Source organism: Culex quinquefasciatus, chromosome 3 (assembly GCF_015732765.1).
Source record: "Culex quinquefasciatus strain JHB chromosome 3, VPISU_Cqui_1.0_pri_paternal, whole genome shotgun sequence".
Classification (NCBI taxonomy): Eukaryota; Metazoa; Arthropoda; class Insecta; order Diptera; family Culicidae; genus Culex; species Culex quinquefasciatus.
The window spans coordinates 18,313,727-18,329,918 of NC_051863.1; the positions used below are offsets into that span (position 1 = coordinate 18,313,727).

The following is a 16,192-nucleotide window of genomic DNA, read 5'->3' on the forward strand; positions in this document are numbered from 1 at the left end:
AAATTTCATGGAAACTATAATGGAAAGGTTCCTCAAGTAATTTCTTGTAACCCTTCAACGTTGTATTAGAAGAAATGGCTTGTTTTCTAAGGTGGCCCATTCTGCCCCGCAGGGTGGTCCATTCTGCCCCGCAATCTGGAAAGTTAGTCGAAAAACTTTTTTTTTTAAAGAGGCTCAAAAATAGTTTTAAGTAAAAAAAATCATCAACCAAGTATACAACATTGAAGGGAACATTCCAAAGCATAAGCCTACTACACTGGATTCATAAATTTTTATGTTTTTCTATGGTTTTTGGTGCATTCCTCTTAGGCGGTCCATTCTGCCCCCCTTTGCCCCTACTTAAGCTCAACAATCAAAAATTAGACAACAACAAAACATTTTTTTTTCGTGATTCGATTATCCGAAGTAAAAATTTTCCGAGGCCTTCGGATGATCGAGTCTGGACTGTACCTTTTTTTGAGTACTGTTTTAAAATAATGTGTAAAATTTTGAAATTCATCGGATGCTTATAATCTCTGATCATTGGTAATGAAAAGAAAAATAATAACATCCCCAACACTTAGTCTAAAAATGGTTATTGAAAAGATCATATACCCGACAAACTTCGTTCTGCCTTTTTATTCGTTTGTTGACGTTTTTTGCTTATTCAGCCTCCTGTGATCAAAACCATAGGTCTTGGTGTTCTTGTTCTCTATGTCAAGTTTCCTACTCGAACCTAAACATTCGAGTAGTTGAATGGCATCCAAACTTAAATGTAGGAAAAATTGCTAAAAAAAAAAAAAAACGAAACTATTGGCACTACGCCCCCCGGGGCATGGCCTTCCTCTAACGTGGGATTTCTGCTCCAGCGCCTCTGACGAGACAGGAGAAACCGGGACCGACGTTTTACTTCACCATCCGATAGAAGCTCAGTGGATAAGGCGGGAATCGAACCCGCGTCTCATAGCATCATCGGGATCGGCAGCCGAAGCCGCTACCCCTGCGCCACGAGACCCACGGAAAAATTGCTATTAACTTTAAAATTGCGTTTATTTCTGCAAGAATTGAACTAATGCTGATATGTTATTTGGAGAAAATATTGTGTGAACCTCGGTGTGAACTTTCTTCTACATTCTGATTTGATTGATAAAGCCTATAAACGCTAAAGTTTAATGGGACAAAAGTAATTATATTTTGTTCAAAAATCTCTAAACTATTCAGTAGATTTTTGGTAATATTTTACAAATTATGCAATTTGAAATGCTCAAATTTGTATTCCGGTAATACTTTAATGTACAATCAGTTGTACAATGATTTTTTTTAAATTTTGTTTAGAAAATCATTTACTTTAATGAAGAATTTATATAAGCATTGAAATATTTAAAAACAAGCCTTACCCGACAAACTTCGTTCTGCCTTTTTTTTTCGTTTGTTGACGTTTTTAACTTTTTTTCTTATGCAGCCTCCTGTGATCAAAATTTTATTTACGTAACTTTTTTCCATACAATTTGCCGATGTTCCGGAATCGGTTCTAGAATGGCCAAAGTGTCAATTAGTTAGCGTATTAACCTTCCTTGGGCTTATACGAACTCAATGAAGTAAAAAGCGCATCGATCCGACGCTCCGTAATGAACTGATTCGCGTTCGAACAAAACCGTCAAAATTTTTTATATATACCTATATATAGATTAAAAATATATATAGATTGCAATTTAAAATCTAAAAACAAATTTAATACTAAATTTTTTTGGAAATTCAATTAATTATATTTATAACTAAGGCTACCAACTCTTGCTGAGCAAAAATCCGTACACTTTGCCGATATGACACCATGGTATAAGATAAACTGTCAAGAAAGATAAATTAAATTAAATAAATTTGAGAATTAAAAATATACAACTGTGTCGTTTTTACAGCTAATAAATTTCACAAAATGCTATCAGAGTGCACGTTTAAAAGTATTCATGAAATAAACCGTGATTTGAATCAAATAATTATGTTCTTAATTTTTTTTTGTTAAACGTTTAAAAGTTAACAAAATGTCAAGTTTGTTTTTACGAATAATATCGTTCTCAGTGTTTTCACGAACACATTTCCAGAGTTGTTTTTTTTATTGAAAAGGTCCTATAATATGTGAAACACAACAGTTTATAGGACCTTTAAAAAAATCTCTAGATTTGTTAATTCAAATGTTCAAAGGTTTTCTTAAGTTTTAAAAAGATCTTTTAATGGATAAATATATTTAGTAAGAAATTTCTAAAAGAACAATTCTAGAATTTTTTTAATCTATGAAAGGACCTTTAAAAAAACTCTAAAATTATTGATAATCAAGTTTGAATTGAGGAAAACCCGGAAAACTCTCCTTTTTTCAATCAAACTCACAGTTAAATAAAAATGTCTAGTTAACAAAAGCTTTGACCAAATCAAAACAGCAATTCATTGTTTAAAAAGTTGTTTAAATTCCGTACAAATCCGTATTATGCGAAAAATTCCCTACAAAAATTCCGGGATGTTAAAAATCCGCGAAGAGGGTCGAAAATCCGTATGGTAAGGAAAAAATCCGTACAGTTGGTAGCCTTTATAACAAGAATAATGCCATCTTGAAACAGTTCTTTCAAAAGATCAGAGTTTAAAAAGAACCGCGGTTCTTTTTTTGTGATCCACGGTTCGTTTGCTCTATTCAGTGAACCGGCTCTTTGAGCGCCTCGCCCTTTTTTTGCCCACCTCTACTTATTTTTGTGGAGAACACAACAAAATACCCGATGGAAATATCGCAAAGAAATGTGATAAAATACACTTAATATTACACACTGCACGTACAGTTTTTTCCACTCACAAAAAAAGTTGCCACCAACGGGATTCAAACCCAATACACACAGGGAAGATTGGCGTCTTAGTCTGCACGGCCATCAGACCGAAGAATAAGTGCATGAATAAACGACTCTATGTGTTTGACATTTCTGTCAAGTAGGTTTCCCATCCTGATGGGAGTCATATTTGTTGGTGTAATTTTATTTACATAAATTTTCATAAAATAATGCAATAATTGTTTTTTACACTTGTTTTACATTTATAAATATAAGTTGATTTTAAAATAACTCATTTCGAGTTTTTTTTTCACCTGTTGGGAAAAGCAACACGTAACTATAAAATTTAACAACTAAGTCAAAGCGTCTTACATTTGCCACCCCTGGCTTAGATGATCAGTTTCTCATAAGCTAAGCCGCTTCTTCCATCGACCAACCAACACCGTCTCATAATTCTGATTCACAAACACTTTCCCACCCCGATCCTCCTCAACCAGCTAATCAAACGCAATAGCTTTTTTTATGTAAAGCTTTTCCACCACCATCACAGTCCCATGCAGCGCAGTGCCAGTTGGGAGTTGAAAGGGGGTTGAAAACAGACCCCATCCTTTCCCCCTTCCCCTCTTTCACAACTCATCCCGCAGGGAGCTCGTGTCCAACCACGGTATTTACCGGGCGACCGACCAAGTCACGTTGAAAGTGTCGTGCCATTGGGCGTTCCCTCCCCTCTCCCATCCCCTTCCGGATGCGATCGTCATCGTCGTCGTCGGTGGTGGCGGCGTCGGCTGGCAACAGACTCTCGGGCTTGTAATCCAGTTTCGCTTTGAGTTCGAACCGGAACGGACGTGGAAATCGGAAACACAAAATTATTTTCTCTAAATTGTGGTGGAAATTCAAGAGGAAAATTGTGTGGCATTCAGCCTTGGATTAAGTGGAGTGTCAGAGTTTGATAAAAATAAAAATAAAATAAATGTATGTATTCAGTGTAATAATTGAGTGTTAGTTGTAATAAATTTATGAAAACCAAGTTAATGAGAGATGAAATTTTATCAATGAATCGGTTAGCCAATCAGTGATATTGAATTTGTTGCTGCTAAGAATCATCTTGAGAACAATTGGTAAGTATGTTTATTGCATTGATTGAAAAAAAAATTTCATGTTATGGTAAATTGTATTTTTTACAATTTTATCATCAAATTGTTTAGAACCATTTATTCTACGAAAATCTTAGTGGCATTTGGGCAATAGCGGTGTGAGTTCACGGAGTATGACGGAGTCCTTTGTATTTTTTTTTATACAACGCTTAAACCTCGGCTTAAACACCATTTCTGACCACTTTTTCACAAGATTTTACGATGGATCATATTGTATTCAGAAAAATAAGAAAAATATAAGAAGAAATAAGAAATATCAGCAATTCAAGCTTGATTTTAGGATCCAATTGGGTACTAAAGCCCTATCTAAATTTTTATGTACAACGGTAAAAAACACGATTAAAAACCATTTTTTATCACTTTTTTTCATTTTTATGCAAAAAAAGTTGACAAGACAACATTTTTTCGATGGATCAACTATGGTCCCCTTGGAATGAGCTGTCAAGTAGGACCTTTTCTGTCAAGAAGGACCGCGAGGTAAATTTTTCAAAATTGATTTAAAAATCCATTTTAAACACTTTGTGGTCGTACAAAGGGTCATTGTACTCAGAAAAATAAGCTTTATCGTTGTAAAAAATAATATCAGCAATCTGAACTTAATTTTAGGACCCAATTGAAGGTTTGATCCTGAAAAAATACTCTTAAAATCTGTTTCATTTATTGGCTTATTAAATTTGTTTTAAATACCTTTCAAAAAGTTGTCATACAAGTTCTAAAAAAATCATACAAAATAATACAAAAATATTTAAACCGTGCTTTGTGAAGTATTTCAAAGACTATGCATAAAAAAATCGGGTTTTTCTAAAATATGGATCATGGTGATAAGGGTGTTTTTTGAAGAAAATCCCATTATTTTTACATATTTAAAATGTGATATTTTGAATGAATGAATTTTCAAAATCGGCACATAGATTATTGTGCTACAATGTTGCTTTTTTGTTTTGTATGTTTTTTTTAATTACCGTCATCAGGGGTGACATTGGGTCTGGGGTGAGATTGGCTCATACAAAAATGCTGAAATTTGTATGACCCAATTTCACCTCTGTAGGGATTATGGGTTGCAGGATTGAATATGTAATAAATTATTAAATAAGTATTTATTATAAGATTGATATAATTCATAAATTAGAGTTAAGAGCGCAACAAAAAGTGCGCACCTTCATGAATATTGCCTTGTTAGCTGATTGTGGGTTGAGTGCGAGAGCGCGCTAGCGAGCTGCGAGAGAGAACAACGAGCGAGAAAACAACGAGATGCGCGTGGCCGGCGAAAGAGAGAATGAAGATTGTCAAATCAGTTTTGTGGTTAATTTCTGTGGAATAAGACGTGTTGTTTGTTGATTGCAAAATATCTGTGTTTTTATTATAAAAGAAAGTCCCCGATCACGACAATGGCACAGTCCGGTAAGTCGAACCTTTGATTCATGAAAGATCATTTGTTTTGCTTGAATTGTTGTGTTGTGAAATCCAACAGTTTTGTTTACCTGCCAGGATGCAGGTCCAAAGTTTCGCTTTGTTGTTTTGCCTGTGTGAAACAGGTAGATTTTTGCTTGAACTTGTTATTTGAAATTGATAAAAGGCATAAAACTATCTGCGATAATTGACGGTCTTGAATTTAATGAATGATTTGCTTGTTGTTGTGATATTGGGAACGAATGTTTTGTTTTGAAGTAGTAAGTTTGGCTTTTCGTTGTGATAATTGAAAACCAATGTTTTATTCTGAGTTTATGGTGGAATTTGAAGGCAAATAATTTGCTCGAAATTTGAATGTTTTTGTACAATCACATTTTTGCTTTAGATTTGATTGTTGTTGTTTTGATTGACGACCAATGTTTTGTTTTTAATTTGATGCAACGTATAATTGCTGTTGTGTAAATTGAACTACAATGTTTTGTTACGAATTAGACTTCAATTTTTTTTATTTTTGTGATTGATGAAAATCAATATTTTGTTTATAATTTGACAAAAGATTTGACAAGATTGTGGAAATTGAAAATCAATATTTCGTTTTGAATTTGATGGAGTATTAGTTTGCGATTGAACGTAGATAATTTGTTTTTAATTTTGTTGTTGTTTTGGTAATTAAAATCAAATTTGTTGTTTGAATTTTATTGTTGTTATTATAATTGACGACCAATGTTTTATTTTGAATTTGATGCAAAATTTGATTGTTATGGATTGTTGTTATTATTGATGATCATTATTTTTATTTTTTATTTTGGATTGGATGGTGGTTATTTTGGTAATTGAAGACCAATGTTTATTTTTGAATAAGATAAATATTTGCTTCTTGTTAGTTTTGTTTTAAATTTAATGAAAGATATACTTGTTGTGGCAATGACTTGATTCAAAGTCCAATAAAATCACAAATTACAAAATTTACAGGTTTAATTTTGATTGAAAGATTTGATTGTTGATGAGGGAATTAAAGCCCAATGTTTTGTTATGATAAGATGACAAATTTGCTTATTTTTGCGATAAATGAAAACCAATATTTTGTTTCGAGTAAGATATGAGGTTTGATTGATATTGTGGTAATCGAAAACCAGTTATTATTTTGAATATGATGATAGATTTGCTTTTTGTTGTGGCAATCGAAGGCCAAGATTTGTTTTCTGAATTTGAGTTTTGTTATTATAGAACGGTAATTTTTTCGGTTTTAAATTTCATGCAATATTTGATTGTTGTTTTATGATGGGCAATTTTGAGTTTTAAATTTGACGCAATATTTGATTGTTTATATGGTAATTGATGACCAATGCATTGCAATGTTTTGTTTTGAAGTTGATGCAAAATTTGATTATTAATTTTATGGTTAATGAAAAAATGTTTAGTTCTCATTTGATTGTTGTTATTGACGATAAATTATTACTGTGAATTTGATGCAATATTAGATTGTTGCTTGATGCTGTGGAAATTGAAAACTATCGTTTTAGAATTCTAATGAAAATTTTATATATTTATGCAGAAATTGACAGTCAATGTTTTGCTTTGAAATTTGATTTGAGCAACGTTTTTTGCCGTTATAATTGATTAGTCATAGTTTTTTGAAGTCTCTTCTGTGTTGGAGACTGACAAACCTCTGTGATGGTAGTCAGAAAAAAGTCTCCTCTGTGTTGGAGCCTGACAGACCTCTGCGATGGTAGTCAGAAAAAAGTCTCCTCTGTGTTGGAGCCTGACAGACCTCTGCGATGGTAGTCAGAAAAAAGTCTCCTCTGTGTTGGAGCCTGACAGACCTCTGCGATGGTAGTCAGAAAAAAGTCTCCTCTGTGTTGGAGCCTGACAGACCTCTGCGATGGTAGTCAGAAAAAGTCTCCTCTGTGTTGGAGTCTGACAGACCTCTGCGATGGTAGTCAGAAAAAAGTCTCCTCTGTGTTGGAGCCTGACAGACCTCTGCGATGGTAGTCAGAAAAAAGTCTCCTCTGTGTTGGAGTCTGACAGACCTCTGCGATGGTAGTCAGAAAAAAGTCTCCTCTGTGTTGGAGCCTGACAGACCTCTGCGATGGTAGTCAGAAAAAAGTCTCCTCTGTGTTGGAGCCTGACAGACCTCTGCGATGGTAGTCAGAAAAAGTCTCCTCTGTGTTGGAGCCTGACAGACCTCTGCGATGGTAGTCAGAAAAAAGTCTCCTCTGTGTTGGAGCCTGACAGACCTCTGCGATGGTAGTCAGAAAAAAGTCTCCTCTGTGTTGGAGCCTGACAGACCTCTGCGATGGTAGTCAGAAAAAAGTCTCCTCTGTGTTGGAGTCTGACAGACCTCTGCGATGGTAGTCAGAAAAAAGTCTCCTCTGTGTTGGAGCCTGACAGACCTCTGCGATGGTAGTCAGAAAAAGTCTCCTCTGTGTTGGAGCCTGACAGACCTCTGCGATGGTAGTCAGAAAAAGTCTCCTCTGTGTTGGAGCCTGACAGACCTCTGCGATGGTAGTCAGAAAAAAGTCTCCTCTGTGTTGGAGTCTGACAGACCTCTGCGATGGTAGTCAGAAAAAAGTCTCCTCTGTGTTGGAGCCTGACAGACCTCTGCGATGGTAGTCAGAAAAAGTCTCCTCTGTGTTGGAGCCTGACAGACCTCTGCGATGGTAGTCAGAAAAAAGTCTCCTCTGTGTTGGAGCCTGACAGACCTCTGCGATGGTAGTCAGAAAAAAAGTCTCCTCTGTGTTGGAGCCTGACAGACCTCTGCGATGGTAGTCAGAAAAAAAAGTCTCCTCTGTGTTGGAGCCTGACAGACAGGGATGGTATTTTCTCGTTTCCTCGCCGATGGCGAGGGCTTTTAAATATCGTCCCTCGCTCAAATCATCAAATTTTCGGCGTTCTCCCAAAACTGCATCAAGAGAGCGAAGCGAAAACGACGCCGATGGAATAGCGAGCAACGAACAAACCGATGCGTAAGACGGAAAAAAATCTCTCACACGGCCAGTCCCCTCGCTCAAAAAGCAAGAGAAAGAACAATCGTGAAATTCTCTCGCCCATAAGCCCTGTAGAAATGAGTTCATTTGTGTGCGTGAGCTCCAGTGTATGTATACAGCAATTTCGTGTGCGTGTCTCTCCGGTTGGAATGATAGTTCCATCGGAGCCAGCGATACGGTATTTCTCGTCGGTTCGTTGGGCTTTCGATATTCGCGATAGCAAGCCGATCATCACTCGGCTGCGAAAGAGAAGAGAAATTTTTAGAGACGAGGAACGCGCCGAAATATCCATCAATGATAGTGCGATGGTGATGGTTTACCTACCCTGCTGACAGACCTCTGCGATGGTAGTCAGAAAAAAAAGTCTCCTCTGTGTTGGAGCCTGACAGACCTCTGCGATGGTAGTCAGAAAAAAAGTCTCCTCTGTGTTGGAGCCTGACAGACCTCTGCCACATATGTGGAACTTTAGGTTCAAAAACGGGGACAGTACAGGTGCTGCCTCTCGCGGTGGAGAGCTGCAAATTTTCTACCAGTTTTTATGGCAGTTTTGCACCGATGGGTCGTCCATAGAGCGTGTAGTAAGAATGTTTTGAATTTTATAAAATTATTTAAAGAAGCAAATTATTTATAATTAGTTTTGAATAACAGCATGTATTACCATCCAGCACATAATGTTGACCTAACGGCACATCGGCGTGCAATTTAACTTCATAATTTTTGACTGAACTCTTGTAATAAAACTCGGAAACTTTTGAAGGGCCAAAAATGACCGCCAAAATCACGGGGACCATCCATAAACCACGTGGACACTTTAGGATTTATTTATGTATGGACAATTGTCCACGAGGGGGTCAAAATCCCCTAAAAAGTGTCCACGTGGTTTATGGATGGTCCTACGCTTAAATTGGTTAAAAATAACCCCCCTCCCTCCTATGTCATTCTTTATTATGCTGGCTCCAACGTAGTCAGATTTTGTTGATTTTTTGAACAATTTTTGCATGACATATAAAAAGGATTATGTTCAAATTCGGAGTTCATTCGCTAGTTTTAAATTGTTACAGGTTGTTTATGGATTTTTATTTTGTTAAGTGATAGAAATCAGAATATTTTTAAAAAGAAAATCTGATGATTTAAGCATATTAAATCTATCATCAAAAACTTTGTTTCTTAAAGCTTTGTGTCGTGTTTGATTTATGAGTGAAGTTTAACAGACATTAAACTTTTTCTAGATATATTCTTAGACTGAATTTTCAGTATTCAAGAAATATTCTAGCGTGCCGTCACGGTCTTTCAGACCCCTTCCCCCTCTTGTCATATTTTGTCACGCTTGTGACAACCCCCCTCCCTACTATAGCGTGACGTATTTTATGGATGACGCCTTGCCGTGATTGCAAACAAGATTTCCAGGCAGCAACATAATTTCAGAGCAACGTTCCGCCAAGCCTGGTTATGTTTTTCTTGTACTGATAGCCGAATATAATGGTTTATGTTACAAGGTATCATAGTCAAGTAGATTCTAATAATTGCCAGTAGATGTAACTAATTAGTAAACCTTATTTTAATTTGAACCGTTCTCACTTGACGATCATAATTTTGCTATAATTATATTTTTTTGCTGAAATAAAATCTCATAATAACACTCATATAGTGCAATACCTTTTTTTCTAACTTGAGATGTTTTTGATAATGATACTGTAACAATATGTCACCTATGTGTTTTTCTTTTACTACTTATACTTACTTAAAACCAAATTTTAATTTTCTGGTAAGTTTCCCTATATTCAACATTTTCAAAAGTTACTCAAATGACAACATCCTATTTTTCGTTCACTTTTTAAATTAATATTTTTTTTAACAAATTTTGGTTGATTTGTATAATGTCATATAATCGTAAACAGATACCGGCTACATGAAATATGCATTGACCCCTCGTCCGATCAAAACTGGTATACTGAGAAGATGCCTCAAGTAAACAAAATCGCAGCATGCCATGATTTGAATTTTCATTTTTCTTCTCGCGCGCCTCTCGTGTCAGCCGTTTGTTTTTGCAATTTATCTACTTTTCATGCTCCAAAATGCCGGAAAAATATGTGCAGTTAAAAATTGCATGTTCAATAATCATTCTATTCCTTTGGGAACAGGTATTTAGCTAGTGCTGGTAAAATGGCTTGAATTCTGTGACATCGAACAAAAATAAGGGAGGTCGTCTTCCTCCAATCCCCCCCCATTCGCAACAACAAAATCTGCTCCTTTCCACGATTTTATCAACCCATCAGTGAAATAACGAGGGTGAGCAAGCTTTAACTGTTGAAGAAGAGCATACAAAATGAAGTGTTGGCAAAGAAATCGCGCCACTAAAGCAACATAATCTCCACAAGTCGATCATGCTTGGAAACATTACTTGAATTACGCAGAATTGGTAGATAAAACAAAAACAAGGCCTGTCTGTCAATCTGCGAGTGGTATAAGAACTTCATTTTTTTTTTGCTGAGTAGGCTGTGACTAGCTTGGACAAATTTACACTATACCAGCGACAGAGCTCAACAATCGTCCCACTTTTTGGGCTAACAGGATGTATGGAGTTCCAACCATGTGCCTCTGCGATGGTAGTCAGATTAAAAAAATGAATAATCTGTGCTGGATTTCTTTGCGAAAGCAGTCAGATAACAATCTCCTCGATAAAGGAACCCGACAGACTTTTGTGATGATTTTTTTTTAAATAACTTCGCAGAAGGAGCCTTATGGATTTTAAAAATATATTGTTCAGCAAATCTTTTCATTCAATTAAGGACCGTCTTTAACATCACAAAAGAAATTGACCTAAGAAAATGAATAAATAAATTTAAATGTGAAAGTGAGCACTTTTTGGTATCCACAAATAAAGCAATATGTATTTTGTCGTTAAGTCTGTGAACTACCTAAAAAATGATTTTAAATTCATCGAATAGGACTAAAACGGTTGTCACTAACACTGGAGTTGTCCTCTTTTGAAAGATAAACCTCTAAATTGAAAGACGTTAATGATTAAGTATTCCATATTGATGGTTGTTATGGTTAATTGTTACTTTATTCGATTTACTCAGCTGTGATACTAAAGTTGCTTGAAACCCAACATTATTTCACAGGGAAGTAAAAATTTAAGTAATCGTTAACATGAACAATACATTATTAGTTTAAAAAAAGGTAAAATAATTGACTTAATAATTAATTTGATGCATTTTTAAATAATAAATAAAGGAAAGATTAATCATCAGAAATGCTTAAAATATAATTTAAAGTGTGAGAGCGTTGCGTCACAAGAGAAAATAATACAAATATTTAAATATTAATTTTGAGTTGAGAAGTATGAGTGACAATTTGAGCAACGAAAAAAAAAAATTAAATAAAAAAAACTAGGAAATATTTATTATATTTATTTTTATTTTTCAATGCAATATCTGTTATTTGTATCAAAATAGTTCAAAATCATTCATTAATTTCGATAGAAATTATATTTTAACACTGTATCATTTTATTGAGTTAAAAAAAAAAACTTTCAGAATTTTAGTAATGTAAATATATCAAAATTAAATTAAGAGAAACATTATTTTGAAATAAATTAAAGACACTTTGCGGTTCTTTAATCGATTGTACATAATTATGAAACCAAACTTTTTCAAATTACATAACAGAAGTTTATCAGCAAAGAAAAAGTTAAAATTTTAAATAAGAAAAGAAATTATTGACAGGGATCGTAAAGATCGTGATTTAAAAAAAAAATAAGTTTCTGTGAACAATCTACTCAAGTAATATATCAAAGTTGCTTGGAACCCATTTTACATTACGAAAAAAATAAAACAAAATATTTAAATATAAAACATTAAAAAATCTTTCAGCTGTTTTTAGATAAGCAAGATACGTTTTGAAGGAAATTATGGTTAGGATATTGTCTCCTCCGTGTTGGAGCCTGACAGACATCTGCGGTGGTAGTTTGAAAAATGTTTCGCCTGAGCTGGAACTCTTTGAGATAGTAGTCAGATTGCAATCTATACATCTATGCATTACAAGAATAATTTAATAAAATATGTTTTTTGTTGTTATCTGATAAGCACAGTACATTTTAAAGGTATATAAATAATATGACCTTAAACATTGTTTTGATCAGGATTAAATGTAACATTGAATAATCTAATCTACGGTAATATCAAAAGTGCTTGAATCCATACCTTTAGCTACAATAAATACAATTTGAAGAGAAAATTAATTTGACATATAATAGAAATCGACTATAGCGGAACGGCATTAATTTCAGTTTATATATTTTATTTTTATTGCAACAATTTACCACATGATTTTGTTTTATTCATTAGAATAATATTTTCTGTACTATGTTTTGTTTCAAGATAAACAAAAATATTATTAAGTAGACACAACAGAGAAAAAAAAAACTATTCGGTAAAAACTATCGTTTGATCGCGTAAGTGAATATTAATAGAAAGTTCAAAATTTTTAATATAAAAGTTGAAAATGTTGATACTACCATGCATTTACAGAACAAAATCGTTAAATCGGTAATTTTTTTTTAAAGAAAGCTTTTGTGGCAAAAATAAACAACATTTGATTTTATTTATTTTTTTATAAAAAAATGTATTTTGTGCAGCAAAGCACATTTTGAGCATTAATTGAATTATTTATATTATTTTTGCAATTTGCTTCATTTATTGAGATTGCTTTTCAATAAATCATCTTAAACTGAAATATGGACTATTTTTTATTTTATAAAAGTGTACCGGTACTGATGAAAACAAATTCTTCGAAAATATTGCTGATTTTGCATTTTAGTAATTTTTGCCATGATTTATTAACAGTTTCAAAATTAGTTAAAATGCGTAATTTTTGATACAATGTTAAGCGGTGTTTGCACATCGGAAGGAACCGGTCAAGAAAAAAATCAAATGGGCAGCAGTAGAAGCGAAAGCAAGCCAGATAGGGTGAAGAAAAGCCTCAAGAAAACGCTCCCTCTCCTTTGTTCTGCTGTTCGTAAAGCTGTTTCTTGACCCCTTTCCTTCCGATCTCCATACTAGCCTTTATTAAAAAAAAATTGTTGTTTGTTTTAGCTGTACAGCTTGGTTGGGAATAAATTACAGAAAAGTACAGATAAAAATATTGAAAATGAGAAAGGAATAAGCTTGCTTGTGAATCCATTTTGGGTGTTTTTGGGTATTAATTACAAACGTATACTTTTCGTCACGTCTGCATTTAATATTAAAATCAGTTTATGTTTACCTTCAAGTCCCGTCTGGTGGATCAATCGGACGTGGCACTGGGCTTCGGCTCATAATCCATAGATCGGTTTGAACTCCGTGGCGGGCGCACATAAATTCAAAGTGTAAATTTGAGTAAAAACAATATCTGTGCCTGTCATAGTTTTTGTTTCAGATTCTTTTTTTTTAAATAAGTTAAATAAATTACCACATTGTATATATTTTTAGAAATGTTTATTCTTTGTTTTTTTTTATGGTACACATAAATTTAAAACTTTAAAAATGCCAGAATTATGCTTCATTTGTTATTTAAGTCAGCAACATGTTAGATTTTTGAATTTAGAACACATTGTTTTATATTTCATATTCACAAAATGATAATAAATAAAAATAATGTGATTCCATTTCATTCGAAATGTTTAAAAAAATAAAAATTGATTTTGAATTTGAATTATTATTTTTTTTTAAATCGTGTTGTTTCAGCAATGTTTGTAAAATTTGCTTTTTAATTTTAAATTACATAAAATTTAAAGAAAATCAGGTAAACAATCACTAATCTCGTATTGCATAAAAAATTGATAAACCTGCGTTTATTTGAGAAATATTTGTGGTTTTTGTTTTTCTCCTCGTTTTTTCTTTTTCTTATATTTTCAGGTGTTTTGAAATTTTCAACCTCATCAGCGCATTCCATTTTCTACAACTCCTGCGATCGGATGTCAGTCTCTTGGACAACATAGATGAAACATTTTGAAGACTGCGCTTTCGTATTTAGATCAGCATGAAAACAATGTCGAGGAACCCGACGAAAATCTTTTAGGAAATTAAACAAAATATTGATTGATTTAGCATTCATGCAATTTTTCTGTTAGGAATTATGATTGATATTCGTCATCTTGAGAGTAGAAAAGAGGGAGAATGTAGGGATTATGGGTTGCAGGATTGAATATGTAATAAATTATTAAATAAGTATTTATTATAAGATTGATATAATTCATAAATTAGAGTTAAGAGCGCAACAAAAAGTGCGCACCTTCATGAATATTGCCTTGTTAGCTGATTGTGGGTTGAGTGCGAGAGCGCGCTAGCGAGCTGCGAGAGAGAATAACGAGCGAGAAAACAACGAGATGCGCGTGGCCGGCGAAAGAGAGAATGAAGATTGTCAAATCAGTTTTGTGGTTAATTTCTGTGGAATAAGACGTGTTGTTTGTTGATTGCAAAATATCTGTGTTTTTATTATAAAAGAAAGTCCCCGATCACGACAACCTCTTAGACCCAATGTCACCCCTGATGACGGTACTCAAAAAAGAGGAAATATTCAACCAATCAAATTTTCAACATTCCAAAATTTCAACAACGTCAATTCGCTTAATGGGGGAGGTCATCAAGTGAGTTTCTGTCAAAACTTTTCTAAAACAAATTGTTTAACTAGGGGAAATATACCCTTTCTAATCAAACACCTATCTTCGTCATATGGAGAGTTTTATGCTCGATTAAAGCTCCAAAAATACTTTTTGGGCTATAAACTTACCAGCAACAGCTACGCCTCGAGTAAGCACGCAAATTCATGCCATTTACTGGCCAAAACGATCAAATTTAATGCCCTTTTGAACATAATTTCTATTTTGCGAGACCATTTCTCGTCATTTTGGTAGCACACACATCCACACGCAAGATCGGAGGTTAACTGCTTAACGAAAGTCGCCATCAATATCTTTTCACTTGCGCTAACGGTTTCAAAGCGCTTAAGATATAAAATTGCTTCCAACTACCGGCAACATGTTCTTTTGCACATTAGTTTGTCACTCACTTGAAAAATAATCCCGAAACATGTAAATGATTAGCAAGCGCGATCAAAAAAACAAACGCGCCAAGTCTTTTGACGTTTAGATTTTGACTACCCATTCCAATCGAACTTCGAATTTCGAAGGCTGAAGAAAACCGAGCGAGAAGCGAAGGCAAATAAAGAACAAAGGGTGGCCACCAACACCACCAGCAGCGCCTGTTGGAGTAAGCCAGTGATGCCAGGAAACTTTCTCTATAAATGCTACTTTTCGTGAGTGTTCGCTTAAAATTTCATCAATTTTAGCAGCACTAAGCAGACCCAAAAGAGCGCTGGAAGAGGAAAATTGGCGTGGCCCAATGCACTCGACTGATTAGAATGCATTTAGGAAATATTGTTTTTAAATGCTTGTAAAAGGAATAGCATAACTTTTAATAAAAGTGAAAATAAACAGAAATGTTCACAAACAGTTGCTCTACTCGTTGGTGTACTTGGTTTTAGTAAATTTCAAGGAACACTCCAGATTACCCAGCATCATTCAATAACGACCGCTTATTAGGCTTAAAATGGGGATATTTCCTCTAGTGAGATTTTGCAAATTTGACGGAAACAGGAAAGAGTCCTTAACCTACTAAACATACGAAAATTAACCCCAGTTAAAAATTTCCTTTTGCGGTAAATTGGATGCTCAAAACTGAATGTTATCTTGAAAATTGACTGTTTCAACTAAAATTTGTAATCGTAATATGAATAATATGAACAAGATCTGAATATGGAAAAAAAGAAACCAAGAAGGTCAATACAAAAGAACAGAAAACATGGGCTGATCGAA

The 16,192-nt window shown here is 34.2% G+C and overlaps 1 protein-coding gene across 1 annotated transcript in view; it reads left to right on the forward strand.

Moving 5' to 3' along the window:
* Positions 1–3,619: 3,619 nt before the first annotated feature.
* LOC6053355 (cryptochrome-1) overlaps positions 3,620–16,192 on the forward strand; it is a 36,256-nt gene continuing 23,683 nt past the window's right edge. The window contains exon 1 of the mRNA XM_038262377.1: positions 3,620–3,904. The gene's annotated coding sequence lies outside the window, so the exon portion shown is untranslated. The remainder of the gene's footprint in view (positions 3,905–16,192) is intronic.